This window comes from Symphalangus syndactylus, chromosome 17 (assembly GCF_028878055.3).
Source record: "Symphalangus syndactylus isolate Jambi chromosome 17, NHGRI_mSymSyn1-v2.1_pri, whole genome shotgun sequence".
NCBI lineage: Eukaryota > Metazoa > Chordata > Mammalia > Primates > Hylobatidae > Symphalangus > Symphalangus syndactylus.
In genome coordinates, this window is record NC_072439.2 from 59141804 (window position 1) to 59168615 (window position 26812).

Here is a 26812-nt window from a genome sequence, read left to right on the forward strand (position 1 = left end):
GGAGGATGGAGGGCGAGGGCGCATGCGTCAGCCGTGCCGCTGGGGCCGCGTAGGAGAACTGAGCTGCTGGGTCCTGCCGTCAGTGCAGTTTCTTGGCCGCACGTTGGGACACTGCGCCATTAGAAGAGAGCCACAGAATGTTAAAGGCACAGCCTCCTTCGAGGGCATCTGTATAATGCCTCCCGTTTACAGATGAGGAAATTGAGGCCCAAAGAGGTGATGGGAAAGGCCCAAAGCTGCATTTCTGGATTCTGGCAGCTGGGACCAGATCCAGCTCGTATTGACATGGTTTAAGCACTTCTTCAAGGAGCACTTATCAAAAGCCTAGATACTGTGTACTCAGTGTCTTGAGTGGCAGCGAAAGATAACCACGAATACGTCAGAAGCAGTGTAGCCACGGCTGCCCTGGATTTGGGCATAGAATCAGACAGACCTGGGTTTGATATGATGATTTCCAGGACCACACTACTAGTTGGATGGCCTTAGTGAAGGAGTTAACCACTCCATGCCCTAGTTTTCTGGTCTGCAAAACGGAGATAAAAATAGGCTAGGGTCGTGGGATTTAAATGAGATAAGGTACACATTGCTTAGCACAGTGCCTGCACACGTAAGGCACTCAAATAAATATTCGTGCAATGTTTTGAGAAGTAGAAAGTGCTAGGCACGTAGGCGTTCAGGAGACAGTCATGGTACTCGTTTCCAGACAGAAGTCATGAGGAACAAGAGGGAAGGTGCTTTCCCGTGTGCAGCGCTTGGGGAGACTCATACAGACAGAGGATCTGGCATGACAGGGAAAGGAGGAAATGGCTTCTGTTAATCTCTCCTTCAGCTTCTCCCGCCCTTCCTATGCACCCTTTATGTTTCCCTTTCCAATTCTCACGGTGACTCAAGGTAGGTGGCTGCAGAGAGACACTGGAACCTCTTATCAGGGAAAATATGTTCTGCAAGCTGGCATAATTTATGTTTTAAGTCCCATTTTATCATAGGGGTTCCCCTCCTCTTTACCTAGGTGTGATAGGCACAAGAAAAAGGAATGGAGTTAAGTGGATAAGTGACTAAGGTGTCAAATTGGAGTAGTGTGGATCATAGATCTCAGAGTTGAAGATCATCTAGGTGGACTCCCTCATATTAAAGAAGAAGCAGTGAAAAACTGTGAAAGACAAAATGACATCGTTTCAGACTCAAGTTGGAGCCATGGTGTTCTGTAGCACCGTAGTTCATTCATCCACTCACACACACTACTCTGGGTGGATATCTGATATACTGCCAAGTACAAGGTTCTGCCTCAGTAAGCAGGGAAAGGGGAAAGGAAATAGAAATCCGGGAGTATTCTCGGGTTCTTTGTGCAGCTTCATGGATGTTGATACCATTTACTGTGATTGCAAGTAGAGGAACAGAAATTGACCTGAGAGGAAGATGGCAGGTTTTGAACATGGGTTTGATGTGGCTGTAGGACATTCAGGTGAAGACCTCCAGGAAGAGTTAGGAACATGAGTTCCAAGCACAGGAGAGAGGCCTGGAGGTGCCCACTGGGGAACAGTCAACTTGAAGATGGTCACTGAAGCCAGGGCAGGGCTGGGATGGCCCAGAAGAGCAGGCAGAATGAAAAGATTATGAAAGCATGAAACCCAAACCTGACAGATACCAGCTCCTCAGGATCAAATAAGAGATCCTGAGGAACAGATGGAGAAATGGAAAGAAAACCAGAAAAAAGTGGCATCAAGCAGTTCACATCAAGACTCTCCACGTTGAAGAAGTGGTCAGGAGTGGGAAATGCCACAGAGATGTCAAGCAAATGAGCACCGGAATGTGTCTGTTGTATTTGACAATGAGGAAGTCATTGATTACTTGTGAGACATTGGTTTTAGTGGGGATGTGAGGGCAGAAACCAAATCACACTAGGTTAGAAGCAAAATGGAGTCAAAGAAGAGAAGAGGCAGGGGTAGTGGGTATAAACCTCTGCTTCAAGAGAGTTGGTTAGGCAGGGAGGGGGAAGTTACAGCTAAAAGAGGAGGCAGGGAGAGTTTCCTTTATTCATTGTTGTTTCGTTTTATTTGTTTTGTTTTGTTTTGTTTTTGCAACTATGGGAAACTGGAAGGAGCTTATATGAAAGGGGAAGCAGGAGGGGTCAGCAAGGAGAAATAACCTGGAGTCTCAGTACAACCCCCAGCACCACCACAGGGTGAGGGACAGAAGAGGGGATTCTGGCCCCAGATAACCCAAAGGAAGGGATCCTCTTCCTTGGTTCTTTTTTTTCTACCACTGGAAATGAAGAAATATACATGAGAAGTTTAGCAATGGACTTGGGGAGCTCTTTAAGCAAGTTTTATCTGTGTCAGGATCTAACCCTGGCAGTAATCTTACCATCAAATGCATTTAATCAGCCCCATTTGCATGTGGAGCTGTGCCCAGTGCTATTCAAATAATGTGAAATGGATACTGTTATTACCATGTCAGTCAGGACTATGGGTAGCAAGTGACTGAAACCCAGCTCTAACCATGGGATCCATGGGTTTGCTAAACTGGCTAGACTGGCTTTAGGCCCAGTTAGATTTCAGGTGCTTTAAAGATGTTGTCGTGTATAATAGGCATAATGTTTTGAAATTATCAATATGCTTTTCTCTTTTGCCTTTCAAAGCATATAAACTTAGTCTACTCAAGCCATTTATCTGCCTAGGAAGAGATGAAAGTTCTTTCCAGAAAGTATGCAAAGAGAAAGAAAGCATAACACTCAGCTTCTGGCATTCAAAAACAAATTTTGTAGCAAGGCAATAGCCATGTAATTCAAGCCCTTACCTTGAAAAAATATCCTGTACATTCCATTACCTTCCTCTTCAGAGGGTCAAGAACTGAGCTTGGTAGACTAAACCTTAGGGTTTTATATTTGAAAGGTCTAGACCAGGAGAAAGTGGGGATTATCAGAGGACAGAAGCAGCAGAATAAACAAGAGGCCTGAGCGGAGAGATTGTATCGGAAAAGTAAAACTTAACCACAAAGGCAGAGGGAGATCTTTCCCCCACACCCCCTGCAGAATTATGAGAGGAAGAGCCCAGTGTTGGTCGGGTAGCAGCAGGCCCTGCTATGAACTTTTCAAGCTGTGTCAGGTCCCTATGAAGCCTAGATTCTATCCAGACATAGCAGCAAGCCCGTAGCCAGCTTGCCAGAGGTAATCATTGTAGTGAGGTGACTCAGTGGTTTGGGCTGCCGAGGAGACCCCTGGGACCAGGGTTGATAGGAAGTCATGGACAGAAGTCAGAGTCTGTAGCAGCAGGAAAAGCAGAGAAGGAGCTAGGCCAGTCAGGGAACACCTATGGGAGCACTGCCTCAGATCACCCCAGATGGACATCCACAGACCCCCACAACAGGGTCTTGCAGTGCACCCAGGACAGACAAAAAGTGGATGTTGTCTCAAAATAATCACATACAAGGCAGCTATGCCCAAGGACCAGTAAAAGGACAAGAGTTCCCTTCCTCTCAACACCATGAGGACACAGAAAAGACACACACCACCATACTACCTCCACCCCAGCACACCCTACATGGATGATGATCAAAACATTTAAAAATCCTTACAGGCTCAGGCGCTGAGAAGTATAAATGGAGGTGTCTTACTATGTCCAGAGTTAACCCTTTAGTTGATGGATTATGAGGAGCAGGGACCTCAGGGCAGAACCTGTTTACCAACTGCTCCATGCATATTTCAGTATTTTATCAATGAGGGCAGCCATAATGCCATGTACTTGTTGAATATTGGCCATGAATCCAGATGGCATCTTTACGGGAGGAGAAGGAGAAAAAGGAAGCCATCTGAGAAAGTGAGCATGTTCTCAATGGGGATATTGAATTATTGGATTGAATCAAAATTTAAACCCTAACTAGTGAAGGACCAGACTGGTTATGGACAAACTAGAGAAATTATATTTTTTTAGCACATTCAAGTTGCAGTATGAGTTGAATTTACCATCTGTCTGCTTTCTTTGTGTTAGTTTCACTCTCAGGCAGAAGCTCCAAGTATCAGCATACCAAAAGGCAAAGAATCTCTTTCTTAATAGTGCCTGCAAAATCCCAGTGAGGCTCACACTGGCTTAGCTTTGGTAATGTACCCATCTCTGAACCAAGCCCTGATTGGCCAAGCCCAGGTCACATGACTATTCCTAGCCTCATGAACTGTAAGTGGAGTGAGAGGTGGCTCCCCTAAAGAAAATCAAAAGGCTGTGAGCAGAAAAGTGGGGTAATGAATGTCGGGTAGGCAGGCACAACGGATAGAACCACTATTGCCTTCTGGAGTTTAACTCTCTAAAACTCAGAAAGCACAGTATCTCCATGGCAGGAAATGAATTGGCACCTGAACACTTATTCATACATCGATCAGTGTAGAAAACTAACTTTGAAAATCATAAAGCAGATTTATTTTTCCCTCTTAAATTTTCTTCCCACACTGATTAAATTAATTTTAATAATTAGAGTTGGGAAATATAATCAACTAAATATCTAGTATAGTTTAAAGCTTGGTATAAGCTATAAATAGTTCCACTTAGGAAATGCTCAGTCTCCCTTTTTATTGATGTGAAGACAACAACTGTTTTACTTTTTCTCTGTGTATTATTTTTTCTTTTTTAAGAATCACCTTCTTGTTGGGCATGGTGGCTCACACCTGTAATCCCAGCTACTTGAGAGGCTGAGGCAGGAGGATTGCTTGAGCCCAGGAGTTAGGGGCTGCAGTGAGCTATGATTGTACCACTGCAGTCCAGTGACAGAGAAAGACTCTGTCTCTACAAAAAGAAAGAAAAAATAAAAACATAGAATCAGCTTCTCCTAAATCCAAGATGAACTGCACAATTAATTTATTGCCTATTTTTAAAAAAGGTTTTTATAATAAACAAAAGTTAATTATTCCAGATACAAAGAGATAGTAAAGGCAGCATCAGCTTTTCTTCACAGACTCTTATTTTCAATGTCACAAAACACTTCCACATAAATTTTTAAATCCACATGATTTTAAAATCAGCCCTAAGTAAAAGGAGATATTTAAAGTCTAGAAAAAGGAAACATAGTCATCAATTTTACTCCAAAATTTATGCTGTCTTTTGGAAAGAGTATTATTTCATAAAGGATATCTTGATATTTACAATATATAAAACTTAAATCTCAGAATTGAAAAACTCTTTGGGAAAAAAAGTATTAATCATAATAAAGGAAATAAACTCATCATCCCCTAGTGTCTGAGTCACATAATTAATTCAGAAGTGGCTGGCTTTCTCTGCATGTGGGATCCCAGGTATTCATTTATGCATCAAATATTTATCACACCCTTCATAGCTTCTCCGCACTGTGCTGGGCACTGGGGATGTGAAGATGAGTAAGACAGGCTCATGTCTGGGAAGAATGGAGACAGATGGAGAACACAGAGCTCTATGCTGGGGGCATAAGGGCATAATGAGGGCTTGCAAGAGGAATGGTTCGTTTTCCAGGGGGCGATGGCTCAGAGACGAGCTGGGATACTAAGCTGCGTGAAGGGTTTGCATTTCCCATGGTGCCCAGTGCAGTGCCAAGAATGAACTAGTAGACCATTTATTGCTGTGGCTAAGATGGAGGAGGTTTGGAAATCTTTGACGGCTGAGCTGTGTGACAGAAGAGAACAAGAATTCCTGGTCCTCCCAACACCTCGGTATGTGTACTCTGGTGCTGATGTTCAAGGTCGTGGTCATTCCAGTCATGCATTCAGCAGGCAGTCATTGGGCACCTACCAGACACTGCTCGAGCAAAGCAGACTAAAACCTCAAGGAGCTTACTCCTGAAGTAAGCTATATATTTTAATATATATTGTATATCAAAATGCTGATTAATGCTATGGAGAGAAAGGAAATAGGAAATGGGAAAGCAGGGATTTTTAGGTTGAGGGTTATGTAATACGAAATGGGGTCTTTAAAAAGTCTAAACTGAAGACAGCTCCCTCAGTTACCTGAGCACCAAGAACTGTGGCTGGTGACGCATTAGGAGCCCTGCAAAGAAAGTGGCCAGCTACCTAATCCCAGAGTTTCCAGGAAGTGGCCAGTTGGAGCCAAGACAGGGTGGTGTGCATCCTTCTTCATACCCCAAGAGTTTTATTATGTGATGAGTGGAGCTGGTACAGCCAGCGTCTGAAGCAGTCGAGAGGGCATGCCTGGGAAGGTAATAGTCCTTTGTTCTGTAAGTGATGGGAAGGTTTGTTTAGATGTAGTCAGGTCCCCAGGCAATGTCTTCTGGGGAAGAAGAGCATCCAGCTCCCTAAAGGAAAGATTTGGCAAGGCCAAGATAGAAGGTCAAGGCCCTGACCAAGAGAATCAGAATGGAGCGTAGATGCCACATCACTGGAATGGGCTAAGAGGAGTGAGCACATGGGGTACAGGCCCCATCTTTTGTGGGCATCAGGCTACAGCTGGGAGGAGAGCAAAGAGAACTTAGGGTCACGTGTAGACCTTTAGGCTGGAACTGAGGGTTGGTATAGGGTGACCAGGTGGCAGGGGCTTTGGAATCAAGTCAAGGAATATGTGTTTTTCTCAGATCTACTAACACTGGCTCAGGTGTATCTTTGCAGTAGCCAGGACTTGCTTATTCTGTCATCTATGTAAGCACCACAGTTCTTTTCTTTCTTTTTTTTTTTTTTTTTTTTTTTGAGATGGAGTCTCGCTCTGTCGCCCAGGCTGGAATGCAGTGGCATGATCTCTGCTCACTGCAACTTCCAACTCCCAGGTTCAAGCAACTCTTCTGGCTCAGCCTCCCGAGTAGTTGGGACTATAGGCGTGCGCCACCACACCTGGCTCATTTTTGTATTTTTAGTAAAGATGGGGGTTTCACCATATTGGCCAGGCTAGTCTCGAACTCCTGACCTTGTGATCCGCCATCCCCGGCCTCCGAAAGTTCTAGGATTATAGGCATGAGCCACCGTGCCTGGCCTCACCACAGTTCTTTAACCATAAGCCAAGTAACAATGAAATAAACTGTAAGTTCACTGGGAGGGCAGCTAGGAATGGGAAGGAAGGTGAAATGGCAAGGAATCCCCGTTTTTCGTGCCCAGAGTATAATTCTCAATGGAAACCAAGCAGAAAGAGACTTAAATAAACCCCTGGGGAGGAGAAAAGTATGCCTAGTAAAGAGTGACCAGCACAGTTTGCCCTCCTGTATGAATACCAGGGTCAGAACAACATATCATGTTGCCACTTCGATCACAGGATTTTGGTCAGAAGGAACATGGGATTTGGACTTTGCTCTGAGTTTGGCTCTTGACTGTCATCTGTTCAGTATGTGACCTTGGGTAAGTTTCTTTACCCTCTGAGCCTTCGTTTCCTCATCCGTATAGTGGGAATGTGCAATGTGGAGTCTGTGTTAGGATTTCGTCACATTTAGTGGACTAGTGGGGAAACCTACAGGGATCTGGGAAAACTCCCTTCTTGAGGCAATGCAGGGAGCTGCGCGCATGGGCTCATCAAGAGGCGAAGCATCATACTGGAGGAAGGGTACTTTTGAGTACACTGTGGTAACAGGGGCGGAACCCCATCCTTCACCCTACTCCATATCAGACCCATGTCTGATTCCTGGGCAGAGTTTTCACTAAAAGCTAAAGGGACTATTTGTTAGTGCTTCATAAGACACTGGAGTACAGGGTCACTGAGATGAAACTCCTATAAATGAACATAAGAGAGAAAAAGGCATCTTTTCCATTTGACAATCCACAGAGCAATGTTACCAGAGTGAGATGGCAGAGCAGAGAAAGGGACAGTGCCTGGGCATTGATTTGCTGATGAGCACATGGAAGACCTCCTACCCCTGGAACTCCCCAAAAGTGCAGGGTAGAACGTGCTTTGCAGGGAGCTAGGTTCAAAGTGAGAAATGGTGGTAACAAACTAACATTTGGATTATTAGTCTTGATGTGACTTTATTTGTGCATGCATAGTGTATCACACGGGGTTTTCTAGAGAAACAGAACCAATAGGACATATACAGATATGTAGAAGGGGATCTATTATGGGAATTGCCTCATGCAATTGGCTTGAGAAATTCCATGATATGCAGTCTGCAAGCTGGAGAACCAGGACAACTGGGGGTATAATTCAGTCTGATACTGAAAGCCTTAGAACCAGGGGAGCTGATGCTGTAACTCCCAGTCAGAGGCCCAAGGTCTGAGAATGCAGGTGACTGCTTATGTAGAGAACACAGCTTATTAAGTCACAGAGTTGGAAGGCCCAAGAACGTCGAATTCTGGTGTTGGAGGTGAAAGAAGATAATGTCCTGGCTCCAGAAGGGAGAGCAAATTCACCTTTCCTACACCTTTTTGTGGAGGCTGAGGGCCAGCTGGATGCTGCCCACCTGCATTGGTGGGGGTAATCTCCTATACTTAGTCCACTGATTCAAATGCTAATCTCTTCCAGAAACACCCTCACAGACAACCCAGAAATATTGTTTTATCATCTATCTGGATGCCCAACCCAGTGTGGTCGACACAAAATTAACCATCACACCCGGTGGGGGAAACTTGGCTAATACCTACCTCATGGGAATCAAACAGGACATTCCCAAGCATGAGCCTGGACATGGCAAATACACGGTAAATGGCAAATTCCCTCACAAACCACCCAGGGAACCCACTGGAACCATTGCAGAATGCTCAGAACGTCTCCTGGTGTGTTTGGGGATTGGACAACATTCTTGTAGCAAATATCTTTAATCGAAAAGTAACTGAACACATATCTTTGAGCATGTACATGTTCCAGTAAAGTATACACGCTAAGAGGGGTTTGAAATTATCTTCTCAGCACTTTACAGTTTACAAAATACTTCAGTGTGAATTTTAGTCACGTTAGCTCTTGCAACAACTTAATAATGTAGGATCCCCATATACAAACCAGAAGATTGCATTTCAAAGAGGTGAAGTGACTTGTCCTTAATAACCCAGCTAATAAGGGGTGCAGCTGGACTCAAACCTGGTCTCTTTCCATTAAAGTCTGGTAGAAAACTAAGACCAAAACAAATATAATAATGACAGAAAAAAAAAAAAGCACAGCAAATACGGAAACCTGTGGTTCTGACTCAAAGTGCTGGAGACAAAGACAAATGTCTGTGGCTGGACATCCAGAAGGAGTCAGCTGGGACCTGAGCTGATCTAACTAGAAAATGAAAGGGTGCTGCTGAGGACAGGGAGGCAGGGATGGAGGAGGCAGGTTTCCAGTGGGACCTCACCTGGCACCCCTTGAGCTGGCACCCAGCTTTTCACATTTCACAGAGCATTTCTACTGACCTTTCCAAAGGGCACTGCACCTCACTGCTCCCAAATCTCTGAAAGTCAAAACGGAGGCTTTGCTGCTGCATCACTGTCTGGATCACGCAAATCACCTCTTGTGACTTTGGCAACTGCTGGTCTCAGGGTTTGTATCCCAGTCATTTCTACTTCTTGGAGAATTATTCATGACATTCTAAAAGTATAGAAAACCATCTACTGAAATGTGTCAACATTAAAACATTAGTTAGCTAGAAATGATGCTCATTTAAGTTACAGAAAAAAACAAGAGACAGGAAAAGACACGAGCATTTATGGGCCAGCCTCTGTACTAGCATCTCTCACACTCATGATCTCTTGTTATATTCACTGCAATATAATTTGGGAAATGGTATCATTCCCACTTTGACAGTTGAGGAAATGGACACTCAGAGAGGCTAAGTAACTTGGCTAAAGTCACACAATTAATAAGCAGCAAATCTAGGATGTGAATCCATGTCTGATTCAGGGTATTTTGCAATATACCACAGTTTATGGCCTGTGGAATTCAAATGGAATTAAGAGATGACCAGTAAACATAGTTTCATTGCCAATAAAATTCTTGACTTTGCTTTTTTATTAATTCATATTTACTAACCATGCAATTTCCAAGTTACCAGCTTCGGAAGAGTTCTTAAATCATTGAAGTACTCAGGATTCATGGAGTCCTAACAATTAGGATTTGACACTGAGAGAGATGCCACCAGAGGACCCACGTGGAGCTGAGTGGCTCTAACGTGAACTTTCCTTTTTGACAGTTCTCTGTAAAAATGTGGCCTATCTTGCACTGGATGGAAGACGCGCAAGAGATTCTCAGTCAAACCTGCCTGGTTTCCTCAAACTCTGTTTAATACAAATGCCAAAGTTTGACACATTCTAACCACTTTGCTTTCTTTGGCAACTCCAACTTTGACAAGAGAGTAAGAATGTCTCCTCCTTGACAGGAACAACGTGTGAAATGAAAGTCCTCAGGTGCTGTATTGGTTCTTGACAGCTCTTCAGAAGAAAGCACCTCCTGCCTGTTCTTTCAGTCCTGGTGCAGGTGAGTCACTGCCTTGCCAGCCAGGCAAGTATTTTAAGAAACAAAATCTAAGCCGGAACCAGCAGAGAAAGACGAAGGATGGATTAGCGCCATTAGCTTTGATGGTGTCTTGTTGTCATGGTGCTAGGAAAATCACTATCATTTAGAGTCCCACTCACCAGCTGTTTTGCTGGAATTTTTGACATGAAAGACTGGTGGCCACCCTAACACAGGCGTGGGACATGGGTGTGCACACACACATACACCTGCAGCAGACACCCACTGTAGAGGGCTCATGTTGGTTGTCTGGGACGTGATTCAAAGGCTGTACCCATGTGTATGACAATCCTGTTTCTCATACATCAGCTTTCAGGAAGCCAAATGACCCACCGGCTTACCCACATCGCAGGAAGCTTTGGAGCAGAGTCAGTGACTATGTGAACCTGCCTCAACCTCTGCTCCCTGGTTCAGCATTTGGCTTGGGAAAAATGCCACTATTTCCTGCCTCTTAAACATTATTTCAAGGCACAGGTCTTCCACCATTCTGAGGGGCAGGGAGGATCTTTGAGTTCTGCCAGGAGCTGGGGGTTAGGGGTAGGGGAATGCTGCCCAAGAGAAATGACTAGAATCTTTGTCAGGTTGTGGAACACAGGCATTTCTGGGTAGGCGGCCTCCCCTGTGGCCTCTCCTGGCATCTACACTGCAAAATCCCCTGTATCTACTGAAAGGGGTGAGGGTGGGGGCATTCACTGGTACTGGGGGGCAAGCTTTGAGTGGAAAGGAGCTTCTCTTGTGGCCCTCCAGTGAGCCACACTAGAGGAGGCCCCAGATGCACTGCGCTGCCTGCTCCGACTCACACTTGCCTGACTCCCTCCCTCATGCTCTTCTTTCGGCTGCCCTTACCTGGGGGACTACAGTGGCTGTGAGGGTGCAGTGGAGGTTGGGTGGGGCATACCTCACTACCTGGCTTTTCCCAAGTCCCTTTAATTAAGCCAAATCTTTGTATGAATGTAAAACACAAGTAGGCTCTATCCCTGGGCCCTGTGCTCCTCTGCCCCAGATTCTGACTCAAGGGCTTGGAGCAGACTTATTTTTATTAAAAGCCCAAGTGATTCGATTGCAGGTGGTCCTGGACAACACTTTGAAAAATGCTGGGGCAGAAACAAGCCAGCAAGCATATGGGATTCATCTGCTGCGAGTGATAATTTATCTAGTTTCTGAAAATAGTGTTATAAGCTGGACTGTGTCCCCTTCCCCTCCCCCCTGCCACCATGCATATATTGACGCCCTAACCCCTAGTACCTCAGAATGTGACTGTATTTGGAAATAGGGCCTTTAAAGAAGTAATTAAGTTAAAGCGAGGTCATTAGGGTGGGCTCTCATGTATAATAACTGGTGTCCTTATAAGAAGAGATTAGGACACAGATGCATACAGAGGGAAGACCATATGAACACAGAGGGAGAAGACAGCCACCTGCAAGCCACAGAGAGAGCCCTTCAAAGAAACCAACCCTGCAGACAATTTGATCTCAGGTTTCTGGCCTCCAGAATTGTGAGAAAATAAATTTCTGTTGTTTAAGTACCGAGTCTGTGGTATTTTGTTATGGCAGCGAAGCTAACGAACACAAACAGAAGACTGATTTCACTTAATAATCATCTCAGAAGGCAGAGATTGCTTCAAACTATTGTATAAACAAGGCTGGTTTGTGAACCAAAGGACATGAGCCCCAAACTTGGAGTGGCAGAGGCAGCATGACACGCACAGACAGCACGGCTTCTGGTGTCAGGCATTCTTGCACTCAAAGTCTCAAAGAACCTTCCTCCCTAGCCTTCCACCTGAGTTACTTTAGACAAGACAGCTATTGTTATTTTATTTAACAAATATGTATACAGTGCTTACTATGTGCCAGGTAATAGTCCATGCACTGCACAAATATTAAGTCACTTAATCCTCATTATAGCCCTGTGATAGATACACCGAAGAGCCACAGTCCCTTATTCAAACCCTTGCTTGGGACCAGCAGTGCTTGGCATGTCAGAACTTGGGGATTTGAGAAAGATATACAGTATATGTACCGTAGGCTTTATAACACCTCATGGCATCTGCAACAGCATCCTGTTATGAAACATACTAATGTTTCTAGTTTCTGTAGTGACACATATATATGTTGCATAAGTAAAGACTGTAAGTATCCTTGTGTCAACTCCAGACACAAGGATACTTTTAGTCAGTGTGCTTGTTTCAGGTCAGGTTTTGCTGCCAAATGAGTTATAAATACATTTTTTCATATTTTGGAGCTTTTAACGTTTCAAAATTGTGGGTATGTGTTATCCCCATCTTACAGATGAAGAAACTGAGGCACAAGGAGGTTAAACAACTTACCTACATTCATTAGCTCATGGGAGGTAGGACTGGGCTACAAACCCCCCAGGGTTTGCAGCCTTGCCTTGAGGACCCAATACAAGGTAGACTTCTGGGTTGAATTGTGTCCTCCAGAATTCGTATGTTGAGGTCTTAACCTTAGTACCTCAGAATAGAACCTTATATGGAAATAGAGTCATTGCAGATGCAATTAGTTAAGATGAAGTCATTAGGGTGGACCCTAATCCCAAGTGACTGGTGTCCTTATAACAAGGAGAAATTTGGACACAGAGGCAGTCATGCACACAGGGAGAGCACCACGTGAAGATGAAGGCGGAGCTCAGGGTGACACTTCTACAAGCTCAACAATGCCAAAGGTTGTTAGCAAACTGCTAGACGCTGGGAGGGAGGGGCATGGAACAGATTCTTCCCTGCCAGCCCTCAGAAGGAGCCAACCCTGCCGACACCTTGATCTTGAACACGTGAGACAATACATTTCTGTTTTTTAAGCCACGCAGTTTGCAGTGCTTTGTTACAGCAGCCCTGGCAAACCATTACATGATCCTTACCCAGTGCTGGATTCTGAGTGGGAGATCAATAAGTGGTAGCTAGTCATACTAACTATCAGTATGACTGAGGCCTCAGACTGTTCATTGAAACATAAAGTCAGTAAATTAGATTATTTCTAAGACCTCTTTCAAGTTCTGGGTCTAATTTTTTATGTTTATAACATGAAGATAATTCAACTCCCTAATGGCCTGGCTCTTATAGCATTTCTTTGTTGTTTTAAAGATGGGAGCCAATCCAAATGCCCATCAACGATAGAGTGGATGAAGAAAGTGTGGCCCATATACACCATGGAATACTACACAGCCATAAAAAAGAATGAGTTCATGTTCTTTGCAGGGACACGGATGAAGCTGGAAACCATCATTCTCAGCAAACTAACACAGGAACAGAAAATCAAACATCTCATGTTGTCACTCATAAGTGGGAGTTGAACCGTGAGAACACATGGACACAGGGTGGGGAACATCACACACCAGGGCCTGTCAGGGGGTGGGGGACAAGGGGAGGGAGAGCATTAGGACCAGTACCTAATACATGCAGGACTTACAATTTAGATGATGGGTTGATGGGTGCAGCAAGCCACCATGGCACATGTATACCTATGTAACAAACCAGCACGTTCTGCACATGTATGCCAGAACTCGAAGTAAAATTAAAAAACAACACAGCAAAAAAGATAGGCTAAGCTGGACGCAGTGGCACACACCTGTAATCCCAGCTACTTGAGAGGCTGAAGCGGAAGAATCGCTTGATCCCAGAAGTTTGAGACCAGCTTGGGCAACATAGCAAGACTCTGAACAATAGATGGGCTAATGTAAATGTGGTCTTAGAAAGCAAAACAACAAGCCAGGCTCAGTGGCACATACCTGCAGTCCCAGCTATTCAGGAGGCTGAGGCAAGAGGATTCCTTGAGCCCAGGAACTCAAGGCTGCAGTGAGCTATGATCGAGCCACTGCACTCTAATCTGGGCAACAGAGCAGGATGCCATCTGTAAAGAAAAATGCAAAACAAAACAAAGAACATTAAAACCAAAACCATGTGGGCCCCAATTTGCCTTCCGATGTTCCTGCTTGCGTTGTGAATTCACTCAGTCATTGGCTTTTCTGAGTCTCTTCTGCTTGTGTCTTCAGGCCTGTGGAGTTAAAACCAGTGTGTTCAGGCTACAGATTCTGCAAAGGAAAGCAGAAATTTGTTAGAGATTGTTTTCTGTGAGTTAAGAGTGTGTTGCTAGAACCCTGTTTAGGCTTGGAACATTTGGATTCTTCATGTGGAAATTTGTCCCAAAACTGCCACTTCACTGAGGAGATAAAAGCTGCTTTAAGAGAGCAGCTTGAATACTTTTTCTGTTCATAGGACAAGGCATGGTTGGGCCCAGTCTAGGGAAAGAGGTAACATGATAAAAAGTGTTTTTTGAGATTTAGTGAAAGGAATGCCCATTGTCACGCTAGCTTGGAGCTTTAAGCCTCTGCCCTTAAGATTCCACCACATCAATTCAGAAAAGGATTTGCTGTGGATGGGGTGTGGTCCCAAACTCTCATCTGTGGAAACAGGACCTCAATGACTTTGTGTGTTCAAAGAATGGACTTTGGGTCTTCTAGCATCTGATTGTAGTGTGTAGCGGTTCTTGGGGCTGCCTCTCTGACTCTGTCAGTCCCTCAGCCTTTGTCCAGGAAGCGGCTCCCAGCTTCTTTCTTGGAAGCACTTTTGCACCAAGTCAAGGGGCCTATCTCATCTCCCCGCAGCCCAAGCCCCTCCCAGAGCCAGGGGTGGTTTTAGCATTTGCTTACAGTTTTTCATCTTTATTCCTTGTTCCTGGATACCCTCTCCTAATTTTAGAAGTGTGTCTTCTCCTATCAGTGGATGCAACCCAGTGGAGTTCCGTGGGGATACAAAAATAGTTGCAGGATGGGGGGTGTCACTTTCTGGTTGGTGATTCTATGCAATACCAAATGAGAAATTTAAATAAGCAGAAAAAACGTGCCTAATCAATTGAACTGCTGGGGAGTAGAGATCACATATTGCTCATTTTTGAATCCCAGGTGCTTGGCACAAAGTACGTGCTCAGCACATTATTTGTTGAATGAAGCCATCTTAGTTTTCTTCCTTCTTCAGAGAGGTGCTCTGACATGCATTAAGTTTAAACATGGTTGCACAAACAAAGTTGGAAGATGCTTCTGCTTCATAGTAGCTGTCCTGAGTCATGTCCAATAAAAAGGTCCTGGGATCAGGAGGAAAACGACACACAGTCCAGATCCAGCTCAGCCATCACCCAGGCAGCCCCAGGGTCTTTGGCCTCCCTGTGCCTCGGTGTCCTCCACTGCAACAAGAAGGTCATAATTTCTGTTCTGCCTCCCTCATGGCTGGTTATGAGAATGTGACAAGAACAGACATGAAGAGATCATGCTGGAGGTCCTACTTTTATTATGATTATTATTACTACATGTAATTGTAGAGTTGAAGTGCTCATAATTATTTTTGACTACCTCTATCTCTTTTCTTCTCCATGTGCCTTCAAGAACCAAAGCCAGGTTTACCTCCTACCTCAGCTGAAGAAATGTCCATCCTGGTGAGGACTTCTTGCAGCTCAACCATCTGCTTGGTCAGCAAACATTTTCTGCATCACAGGCGGAGACTGAAAAGTTAAGTTGTGGAAGACTAGCTAAAAAACAGTTGTTTGCTGACACACTTCCTGTGCTTGAAGCTACTCAGAGCAGAAACAGTAGGGTCTTCTCACCCAGATACTATGCTCTCCAACAGAATCCTTAAACCAGCTAGAGAGCCCTCAGCCCCAATTCTGCCCAGAACAGGCCCAGGAGGTGAGGAGATTTGTTAGGGGCAGCCAGCCAGTGGCCAGCAGAGAGGCCAGGAACCAAAGCCTCCTGATTCCAGGCCGGTTTTTACTTTACTCCCCACGCCTCTCAGTGGAGGCATTGGTAGGTGGTGCTTTGCTTCCTCTTGTGTCTTGGTGCAGATGCTGTTGCTAAGGTAACCGGGTAAGCATAAAACAGAAACAGCCCATGGGGTCTTGCTGCCTCCACCTGTGTGTCCAGACAGTTTCCCATCCCGGCCAGAGAGACACAGTCAGGCTTATTGATCAAGGCTGAGCATGTGTGTTGGAGCCTGGAGAGAAACGCCTGATCTGTGTGGCAGCCTGTATTCTCTGAACACTCTTCCTGGGCATGGTTTTAGACAAGATGTTAAAGATGGAGACAGATGATGAGGAATTGAAATTGCTTTATATACCAGTTGTCAGTTTGACATGGCTAAAATTGTCCAGGGCCTGGGTTCTTGACATATCCTTGGTTTATTCAGGGCATCTGTAGAATAAGAGGGCTGAAAGTATGGCCTCAACTCCGAATTCTGTGTCTAGCTTTTCTGTTTTACCCCAAGATGGAACCCTCCAACTTTCAGACACGGGACTTTCTTAAAGAGCTATATGATACGGTGTGGCTGATTTTCTCTTGTTCCTGGGAAGGGTAAGCTAATTAGTGTGTTAACCAAGGTCTTCCTTATCTCCTTTTCTTAACCCTTCCCTTAGCAGGCCCACCAGAGTTGGTCCCAAAGGAGAGAGGAGAGAACATAAATGAGCCAGTTTGGCTGCAGTTTGGCAGCTCATAAGATGGTCAGATCATGGAGAGGGACTGAAATTCAGTCCAAGCTGCAGAAAAGGAGAAGTGGGTACAATTCCTGCATTTCCGACTTTAAGTGGCCGCTGGAAGAAGAAAGCATGTCCACATTAAGGCTGGACCTCATTTAGGGACTCCCTGGCTTAGGATCTCACTGTGACTACATCCCCAGTTTCTTTGGGGTGCACGTTGGAGGAGGCAGATCGGTCCTGGTAGCTGGTCATAGAACAGTGGCCTTTTGAGGGCTGAGAGAAGCGTGAGATGCTGCAGGGGTCTAGAAACTCAAACCTTGAAATATGAAATCTGCCACCCTTACAGGTGACCACACACACTAACTCAGCCCCTCTCAACAGACACACAAACTTACCACCCCTTTCCAGGCAAACGCAACAGCCAGCTGCTCCCTAAATGTCCTTTGCTTTTCTACCACTGTCCTTTGCCACCTCTCTCCACTTAGTGACATCTGTCTTAGACAGGATACATTGGTTGCAAGTTCAGAACCCAACTCATACGAGCTAGGGAAAAGGAGGGCACAGCTGATATTTGGGAATATCTGGAGTCAGGGGCTCAGAGTTCATGACAACTCTCCCACTCCCACTCTCACCTCTTCTCTCCACTTCTCTCCAGGTGCCTACTTCATTCTCTCTCCTTGCGTACTGATTTCGTCCACATTACAGGAAACACAGCTGCCCAAATCCCTCCCTGTCATACCCACATACACGAATCTCCTGAATTTAACCTCTTTAGGCTTTCACTAAAGATACTGCCAGCTTTAAATCTGAAAATCCCAGGTAAGACTAATGAGTGGCTGGCCTTGGTCAGGCGCCCACCACTGGACTGTCAGGCAAAGCAGGGCAAGGGCAAGCTCATAGCACGAAGTTCCTGTGGGCTATGGGGAGAGGATACTTTCATATGAGAGAAGAGTGGTAGGCAGACAGCCCCACAGACATCCACAGCAAGGCCTCCCTCCAACTTTAAGGCCCAATTCAACAAAGAGTTCTCCAGAATCCTCTTCAGCTCCACCTAGATTGGAAATAGCCTTCTCCTCCTCTCCACCCTCCCAGTGTCTTCACCTGTACCTCCCTGTGCACTGAACACCTGTTGACCATGTACTCACCATTTGAATAACTTTTATTATACAAATACTAATGTGTGTCACTGAAGAAAAAAATTGGAAACATAAGTAAATAAAGAGAATAAAATAAAAACCACTCATATCTCTGCCATCTGGAGATAATCACTTAGCATTTGGGGGTGTTAGCAGTTGTTAGATTGATGTCTTTTTTTCTCTGCCTACATTCAGCCCTTCAACATCTCACCTCTCTGTGTTCCCCCAGAATCACCACAGTGCTTCCCATTCAGCGTGGGCTCCCTTTGAGCATGTTAAATAAGCAGTGAATAAAGGAATAAACAAACGGATGAGTAAATAGAAAGTCGGAGAAAAAGTTCTCCTACCCAAAAGTTGCCCCAGAGAAGGTATCAGGAAGGCAAAAGAAAGGTACCAGTCCTCAGAGGGCGCAGACACCCCACCCTCCCCATTCCTTCCCAGCCTTCTCTGCTCTCATTGGGGCAGAATCAGTGCCAGGAAGTGAGTGGTGCGTAGTGAACAGGCCAGACCTGGGCCATAAACATTAGTGAAAATACTGTTAGGGACGGAAGCCCTATCCCGGCCATGTGGCTTAGAAATGTTGCCCATGGCTTCAGGGAAAAGAGGATTCATGGAAACAACCAAGTCAAGGTTGCCACATGCATGCAGTATTTTAGCCCCAGCAAGCAATGTGGCATATTCAAAGCTTCTCATGAATGGGTTCCAAGAAATCTGATTTTTAGCAGTGCTGTTGCCACAGGAGTTGCAACAGCAACCCCCATGACTTGCCCCTCACTGAGTTGAAGATTATCATTGATTTATCTGGAGCAGAAACAGCAGGATTCCACATCATGCCTTGGAAGGCAGCCTGGGCAAAGGCAGAGAATTAACAGATCTTTGTTATTAATTCTAATACCACAACTCCCCATGGGTCAGTGCAGTAAAATCACAGGCTGTCTTGACAGGAGTTTCTCTGTGTTTAAGAGGGCTAGTGTTTGTTTTGTTTTGTTTTGTTTTATGGGGCAGGCCCTTATTCTTAATTACAAAGACAATCCCAACTCACAAATATTCATTAATCACACACCAGCTCAAAACATGTTAGGTGCTACAGGAGGTGCAAAAAAGGTAGCACAATCTCTATACTTCATTCATTTGAGCATCAAACATTTATTGAGGCCGTTCTATGTGCCAAACATTGTGCTAGTCACTGGACTTTATAGCACAGTTATTTTCCCTTTTAAAAGTGAAAAGATGAGGTTCAGGGAGGTTAAGCAACTTACCAAGCTTGCCTATAGTCACACAGTTTGTAAGAGACTTGGGATGAGAATAAAGGGAAAGAATCTGACAGTTTGTCATTATTTTTATTATCATTGTAGTGCCATTCATGTAGCTTTGGAAAAACTCAACCTCATGCATTTGCATGAGCCTCCTTTTCACTAACACACAACAAGCCACAATTCATGTTGGGGAGTAGGAAAGTGGTTTGTGCCCATTTACTCTTCCTCTGGTGAACCTCCCAGGAGCAGCTGGTGTGTGCAAAACCAAGTGTCCATGGCCCTTGCTCTGTTCTTATGCACAGTGGTCTGTTGATAGCTGCCCTCCAAACAGCCCTGGCACAGGGGTCAATCACAGGCCCACAGCTAGCACAGATGAGCAGAAGGAATGCAAGTTTTGGTCTCCCAGCAGTGCTTTGCTTCTGACCCCTATGTTTTTCCTTCTTGACCTAGAAGCAGTATTTGGGTGCTAAAGGAAAGGACCCTGAATGCTGGAGTCTTGCAGGCCAGGGTTTAAATCTCAGCTCAACCTCTTGGAAGTTGTGTGAGCTTGGGCACAGCTCTTAGCCTCTCTGAGACTTCATTTTCTCCCCACTAAATGAAGGCAATACCCACCCTACAGAGACATTTAACGGAGGCAATACCTACCCTGCAGAGAGGTTCAATTGGGTAACATATGCACAATGTCTGGCACGCACTAGTTGCCCAATCAATAGTAGCTATTATTACTGTCCAAACTAAATTTCACCCAAGAAGTGGAGTCACAATTATTAAGCCATAAACTAATATGCATTTATTAAAGATCTATTTTTAAGTAGGATTGATAATGGTTGTGAGAAAAACCTTGCCCACCCCCTCCAGCAGTTAGGGACCCAGACAGGGAGTAAATAAAACTCATGGCAATGAACAAGTCACCAACAACTCAAGCATCTAAGATACAAGAAGCGAGAGAGAAAATTCTCCTAGGTGTCTGCAAATTTGGAGATAAGGGCAGTGAGTGTGGGCAGATGGAGGCCCCAGGGGACCCCTGGCTAGGCCCCCCTGCACTACATCACAAGTACCCTTCACAGGCCTAGTATCCATGCACTGTTCTTTTCCCCCCTTCTTCAGAGTTTGCTTTTTGGCTCATTCAGGTATTTTCCTTTCTGAGAGTCACTGGGGACTCAGAGCATCCTCAGGTTATCTGTCCTCAGGCCTAGCCGGCTCCTTGCTGGGTTCTGACCTCACCTCTGGCGTCAGTCTTATCAGGTGTGGACAGAATTGTCTCCCCAGCTCCTGGAGCTGCAAGCCCAGGATTCTCCCCACACCCAGGCCTCATCCGGTATGGTGGAGGAGGGCCAGGCACCTCTGGGACTAAACACAGTGGTCACCTGCCAAATCAAAATGACCACAGGGGTCTGCAAGCGAAGCCATGAGGCCCAGAATCAGGGAGGAAGGGTGGGGTTTACATAAGTGTTGACAAAGAACGGAGCAGATGCCATGCTCCGCCAAGCAGGAAAGAGGGAGGAGGATGCTGGGGAGAAACAGCAACCCTCTGCAGCCCAGGTCTTCACAGGGACACTAGCAAAGGGACAGCAGATCATGATGGGGATTTAGTGTCCTCTGGGAACTTTTTTCCTCCCAGGGAGCATGAAGATCCAGCTGAGCTCAGTCTAAAGAAGTAAGTCTTAGGGTGACTGAATAGGAAGCGAGTGAGCTCACTGGGAACCAGAGAGGTAGACGTAGACCCTTTGCTATTGGGTACCTGGGCAGAGGTACCAGCTGCTCTGTGTAAACTCACATTCCATAATCAGAAAGGACACTTCATTTCTTTTCTTTCTTTTTTCTTTTCTTTTCTTTTTTCTTTCTTTGTTTTTGAGACAGAGCTTTGCTCTTGTTGCCCAGGCTGGAGTGCAATGGCGTGATCTTGGCTCACTTCAACCTCCGCCTCCTGGGTTCAAGTGATTCTCCTGCCTCAGCCTCCCAAAGTAGCTGGGATTACAGGCACCTGCCACCACGCCTAGCTAATTTTTTGTATTTTTAGTACAGACGCGGTTTCACCATGTTGGCCAGGCTGGTCTTGAACTCCTGACCTCAGGTGATCCACCGGCCCCAGCCTCCCGAAGTGCTGGGATTACAGGCATGAGCCACTGCGCCCGGCCAGTACATTTCATTTCTACGGCACCTCTGGTTTGTTTAAATTTGTCGGCTGGCTTAAGTACTCCTTGGGGTTAATGGCTCAGGTGGGGTGGGAGTGGGTGAGTATTTAATTAGAATTCATTCCACAGGGGCCTCTTCGTCCTGTTAGGGTCAGCTCCAACAACTTGTTTCTCTGCACCGGGACTGCTGACTTTATTGGACTTGTTAGTGTCTGTCAGTAAATGATAACTCATTTGAACTGTCTCCAGAATCACAGTGGTGCAGGGCACAGAAGCTTCTCACATTGGTGTTTCACATTCTAGGGCTTAGAAGGGAGGCAGGGGTCAGGCCACTCCTCCAAACCATGGAGACTGCAAGCCAGAGAGCTGGCAGGCACCCAAGGAGCCAGGCCTCATCCCAGGGTGACAGAGAACCAAGGGAGCTGCAGACCCCCAAGGGGATAAGCCTGGGACTGGCACCCTGTCACCAAGAAACAAGTAGGGAACTGTGGGAATAGGCAGATGGACAGCTGGGGTCCAGAGAAATGCAAAGCTAGAGGAACAGAAAGCATTTCCTTCCCTGCAGGCTACATTCCATGCGCAGCCCCACTGTACTCGGACCTGTGAGCCACAGCCACGAATCTAGCCTTCAGAAATACTCACATCTGTGCAGAATGACAGGGTGCAACTTTGTTCATTGCACCGTTGCTTGAAATAGCAGAAGACTAGGATCAATCTAAATCTCATCAATAAAAGCCTGATTAAATAATTTACAGTCTGTGCAGACAGTGGCATACTTCAAACGAAGTGCCTCACACTCTGATGGGGGATGACCTCCAAAATACATTGCTACATCAAACAAATACAACTAGGTTCAGAACTGTGTATTATCACTTGTTATTTTTTAAAAGGGGGCAGGTAGAGTGGGGAAGGGAAGAGAATATATATTAATGCACTTGTTTATGCATAAACTATCTTTGGAAGGATTCATAGACTGGTAATATGGTAATATTTTATTCCTCCAGGAAGGAGGGTGCTGGGATTGGGTGTGAGAGATGGGAGGGGGCTGTATCCCAGCCTAGCCCAAACTTAGTAGCTTAAAGCAACCCCCATTCATCCAGCTCAATCTCTGTGGTTTGGCTGTGGTGGCTGGGGCCTCTCTACATATGAGGACCAGGAGGCTGGTCCTGCCTTCTTCATAAGGCAGCGTCAGAGTTTCCAGGAGCCAGAGACTCCTGAGCAGAGCAAGCCCAGCGCACAAACACTTTCAGACTCATTTGCTTGATGTTTGCTAACATCCTTTTGGCCAAAGCAATTTACATGACCAAGCCCAAATTCAAGGCAGAGAAATAGACTCCATTTCTTAATGGTCGGAGCCACCAAATATTATAGTCACTTGTTGAAATCTACCTCACGGTAGGGGCAGGGACTATGAGGAAGGGAGAGACTTTTCTCTTTTTAGCCTTTTGAACTTTTTGAATTTGAGTCATGTCAATATTACCTAATCAAAAATAACTAAAAGCTTAAAATTTAAAAATAGATTCCCTGAGATCAGCTTCAAAATAATTCAGCTGTTGAAGAAGATGAGGCACAGAGAGGGGAGAGTTGAGACACAGGCAAAATGAGATTGGCAGTGAGTTAGGAACTGCTGAAGCTGGGTGATGAACACAGGAAGGCTTATAATAATCTACTTTGTGGATGTTCAAATTTCTTGCAGCAGGAATTTTTTTAAATAATAAAAAAGAAAGAACTAATAGCAAAAACTCACACTTACTAGTCTTACATGGTAAGTGCATTGCCTGCGTCATCCCCTACAAGGTGGTCGGGACTCTTGTGGCCTTAACAACAGCTTTCTTGAGTGGCAGCTGCAGAGTGAGGCCACAGGGCAGCCTAAAGCAGAGAGGAGAGCAGGGAAGAAAGGAACGTAGGAAGCTGCCTGCCAGTGTGGGCAGGATTAGTAGCTGAAAATCCAAGGATTGGGATGGTATTTGGTGGTGGCATGGGAGGTGCAAAATACTTGATTGTCTCAGAAGCACACACAGAGCTTACGAGGGTTGGAAACAAGAAGGGAGCCTTTCCAAGGATTCCAGACAAACACTATGGGGCATGTGAGCACATTTGAAGGAAAATGACTCAGTAGGAAATTTTCTCAGTAGGTACATTTTCTTGCCTTTTATCACTCAAAATGGCCACATGTGTGACCCTGGGCCTCCAGTCACCCACATGGCCTGGGCCTGGCGCCAAAAGGCTGGTCATGGAGCAGTTCTGAGAATGCTCTTCTATGGCAGAGGAGGAAATCCTTCACCATATCTCCCGAGTCCCTGGCCTCCCTAGCTAACCCTTAGAACTCTCTCCCTGTTCTAAATGTCTCCTAAGAGTTTTCCCAGAGGCTGTGCCCTCTGAAGCCATGTTCAGCCTCTCTGGAAAGCTCAGCTTTTAGGTGTGTTCCTGTGAATGACAGTGCGTGCACCTGCGGATGCTCCTCCTGTGGCGGCTACAAGGTGGACACCTCTGTAGGGGAAGTGACTGTGGCACTTTCTAGAAATTTAGGGGTGTCCCCCACCCCAACTCTAGGCTAGGGTAGGTGACTTCTCCATCATGCCCTATGCCTGTCTTTATTGCTGAATCTCCACATTGTTTAAAATTGCTCATCACTATTCAAAGACTTAGTATTAAAGAATTACTATTAAGTTTTTAGGTGTGATACTGGTATTGTTAAATTTTGCTTCATCCTTTTATTAAGGTATAATGTATATACTGAAAAGTGAACAAATTATATGTGTACAGCTGAAGAGATTTTTAAAAGAGAAAACACCTGTATTGCCAGCACGCAAGTCAAAAAAAGAGATCATTGCAAGCAGGATATTCATGTTTATTAAAAAAGAAGCACTGTAGTAATACGGTCTTAAGGATCTACAGAGGAAATATTGATGTCTTGGGTTTGCTTCGTAATAACCTGGAGTTGAGGGAAGGCACAGACTAAACAACATTGCTCACAAATTGGTAACTATTAAAGCTGGTAAGGTTTCCATACGCCTTCTATGTATTCTCTGTCTTGCTCTCTGTCTCACGTATTTAAAATTTCTCTGATAAGATTTTTAAAACAATCATTAGGAGCTTTGGCTTTAACTCAACCAGAGGTGGCTCTGAGGCATGAGGTAAAAGCTAAGAGGTGAAATTAAAATGTCCCTTTAGGATATTACTTGGTAATTAAGAATCTTTGAGTCTAATGGATTAGATATGTAAATAATCCATCTTTTAAAGTGGGTTTTTATGTGCCTATCTCCTCTGTGTCACTGAGAGCTCCCTGCAGGTGCTGGGTTTTATTCCTATCTGTATCCCTGATGCTTATGTATTACCGTTCTTGGCACACAGCAGGTGCTCAGAAGTGCTTGCTGAGCAAATGAATGCTTGAATGTTATATCATATCCTATGACAAGGTCTAACAGAGCACCAAGGTGGCGTAGGTGCCCAAAATTGCTATACCACTTGAATTGAAATCAACACCACCACCTTCTTTTCTCTTTTGTAGTTGCTTCCAAACAATAAGTTGCTTAAATCCTAAAATATCAGAATTAAGAGGGACTTAAAGGTCACTTTGTAAAACTTGCTTATGTTACAGATGAGGAAACCAAGGTCCAGAGAACTAAGTGACCTTTGCAAGGTCACACAGCTGGTAGGGACAGAGCCAGAGCTAGAGCTCAGCCTTGTTGAGCCCCATCGGGCCTGTTTTTATTATATCATCCAGCTCCATGGTTGTTAATTTGACACACCCAAAATCCTATTTTCACAGGTAAAGGAAGAGAGCTTCAAAGAGGTGAATATAATTTTCCCAAGGTCTTGGGTCATTGTGACTCCATAGCTCTATCAAAAACGGTGTTTGCCACCTTGGGTTATGTCCTTTACTTTAAGAAAATTTAAAATTCAGAAACTTTAATTTTAAGAACAGAGAGGTGATTATTCTCATTAGAAAGGACTTTGATGCATGTTTTTATTCAAGACGTGAATTCTTTCAAATGTCTTTGAAATACGGGCAGATTTTTTAAACTTCCATCTGCATCTAGCTTCTTAGGAACAAAGCAACTGTATAAAATCAGGCACAGCCCAAGCCATGTCCTGTCCTATCAAGTGTCACAAGGGTGCTTTCAACATTCCCAAGCCAAAAAATAAACCAATCAAAGATAACACACCAAGACTGGAAATAAATGAAAAACCCCAAAAACAAACAAAAAAAGTCAGCAATTTTGTAACATGGCATCTTTTTTAAAAAACATATTCATTTAAAAAAAGTTGTTAAATTAAAATGTTAGGATAACTGTGCCTTATAATTTAATTTTGTTGTATCTCAAAGCAGCATAACTATAGTGGTCTTTTGTGCCATTCATGTCCTGGGCTTTTCCATGCAAAAGTATGTTGCAGCTTACTTTTCAAGCATCTTGAAAAGTGCCTTTTTCAGTGTCTTTTTCAAGCATCTTGTGACATTTCCATCCCCCTACCTAATGGGGTGGCCGGATTTCTTTGCTGTTAAGAGGATTACTGAGACATTCCCCTGTATATAACTCAGAAGATTCTGTAAATAACAAGTAAGAGCAAACAACAGATGTCAAGGAGAGAGGTTACAAGCAAGGGCTGCACTTCAGAGAAGCTAGCTAAGCAAAAAGAGGTCAAAGAACTTTCTTAATTGACAGTGATAAAGCTGGGGCTTGAGAAGCAGTGTCCTGGGCGCCATTTTCATAGGCAAGCAGAGGGGTTAGCTTACATTCATCCATCAAGGGTTAAGCTTTAAACCCAAGAACTTCGGGTGAGTCAGGGCCAATGACCACTAAAGGAATGAGACACCTTATCTCTAATCAACCCTGCCTCAAAATAGCTCTCTTCCCTTGGGCAGAGACTCCCAGCACACCATAGTGCAGGGAAGTGCCTGAGCCACACTTAGAAAGTCAATGAGTATGCTTTGCGCACAAAGTTAAGTTAGACCTCTCTGCATGGAGCAAGGCATAATTTAACAAGCCTCGCTGTGGCTTGCATCAAATTAGGATGTTCCAGCCAGGAAGGACCTTACGGTTTACCTGGACCAACTCCTCATTTTACAGATGAAAAAACCGAGGCCCAGGGAGATGGATGATTTGCAAAAGAACACCAAGGGAGTCAGTGGCTGGGCTGAGGGCTGAAACCCTGCGCTAGAGCAGACATTCTCTTTCTCTTGGCAATTCTGCCTTACTCATCTGAAAAATGAATGAAACACTCATGCCCCTGGTCAATTTTCCTTCCGTTGTTAAGGAAATCATTGCCAATGCTCCAATAGTTTCTAAGTCAACACATTCACAGGCAGTTCTTGTTAAACCCTTTCATTGTGAGTCTCCCAAACTTCCTCTTCTATCTTCGTACTTCAGAGAGCTTTACTTTTGAGGTTCACTGTGTGGGCTGCCACTGTTGTTCCTTTCTCCGCTGCTGGGAGAATGT

At 44.8% G+C, this 26812-nt stretch overlaps 1 long non-coding RNA gene across 2 annotated transcripts in view; it reads right to left on the bottom strand.

Moving 5' to 3' along the window:
- Positions 1-26812, bottom strand: part of LOC134732917 (uncharacterized) — a 41337-nt gene that overhangs the window by 7544 nt on the left and 6981 nt on the right. The window contains exons 2-4 of one of the 2 annotated variants that reach the window (XR_010116475.1): positions 14112-14233; positions 12697-12854; positions 9275-9449 (exon numbers count right to left, since the gene is read on the bottom strand). This is a non-coding gene — a long non-coding RNA (uncharacterized lncRNA). The remainder of the gene's footprint in view (positions 1-9274; positions 9450-12696; positions 12855-14111; positions 14234-26812) is intronic. The other variant, XR_010116474.1, reaches the window with a different exon arrangement.